Below are 1,208 nucleotides of genomic sequence, written 5' to 3'. Positions count from 1 at the left end.
GCTTTCCTCCTGCCCCCAAGCCTCCAAAGTTCTCTTCCCTGTGTTCTCAGCTCAGTTGTTTCTTGTCTACATGGTCCCTGACTGTCTACACTGTCACCCAAACCAGAGCATCATCCTCACCCTTCCTTCACCCTCCTGCACAGATCCAGTCAGTTAGAATTCCCTGGAGCCCTGGTGGTGTGGTGGTAATAGCTTTGGCTACCAATCAAAGGGTTAGCAGTTCAAATCCACCACCTGCTTCTTGGAAACCCTGTGGGACAGTTCTACTGGTCCTGTAGGTTGCTATGAGTCTGACTGGACGGCTACAGGTTTGGTGTTTTTTTTTGTTTTCTGAGTCTCAGGGGCCTATCACCACTGCTCTACTTTTCTGGGGCCACTCAGCACCAGGCCCCTTTGGAGGCCCAGCTGTGCCCGGCTTCCCTGTCTTCCTTCCTCCAGAGGGGCCTGAACTCAGCAGATTTTCCTCCACTCCAGTGCCAACACCACTCACTCTTTCCTTTGCATTTTCCTGCCTGATCGTGGACTACAGAGTCAGGCCAACTTGAGTTTGAATCATAACTTAGTCCCACAGGAGGTATGACCTTTTGGGCAAGTTCCTTAAGGAGCTGTGTGGAAAATCAGCAACCCAGCTTTGGAGGTGAAAAGATTAAGCAAATTGAAGAATAATTAGTACTGTTAGTTCCTTCCCTGGATTTCTTTTCCCGTTATAGTTTATTTTCACTTTCTCATCATGTTCTTTGGCACCCAGAATCCAATCGCTTTTTACACCTCCTCTGCCAACCATTACACTCTAACCACTTCCAAAGCCACCATCGTCCTCAGTCTGGGTTATTATTATAACTATAATAACCTCCCCCTCCTCCTCGCCACTTCCCCCACACTAGATTCTCAACATTGCAGCCGGAGTAGTCATCTTAAAATCTGAATCATATCCTGCTGCTCCTATGTTCAAATCCATAAACGCTACAGTTGCCTGACTCGTCTCCTTCCTACCAGAGTTGAGGTTTCATTTGCAAAAAGAAAAAACTATACAGGGAGTCATCCCAGGCCATACAGAAGGACTGTGCGCTGGGCGCGAGACCCCTGCGAAGCCCACGGTGCCGGGCGGTTTCCCATCACGTAATCTGCATTTCTCAAGCCCTGAGCCCTGGCGCTCGGCCTGGACACCCCCTCCGCGGACTCCATTTCCCAGGATGCAAAGGGGCGGG

This window comes from Loxodonta africana, chromosome 16 (genome assembly GCF_030014295.1).
Source record: "Loxodonta africana isolate mLoxAfr1 chromosome 16, mLoxAfr1.hap2, whole genome shotgun sequence".
NCBI lineage: Eukaryota > Metazoa > Chordata > Mammalia > Proboscidea > Elephantidae > Loxodonta > Loxodonta africana.
This window is presented reverse-complemented; position numbering follows the sequence as displayed.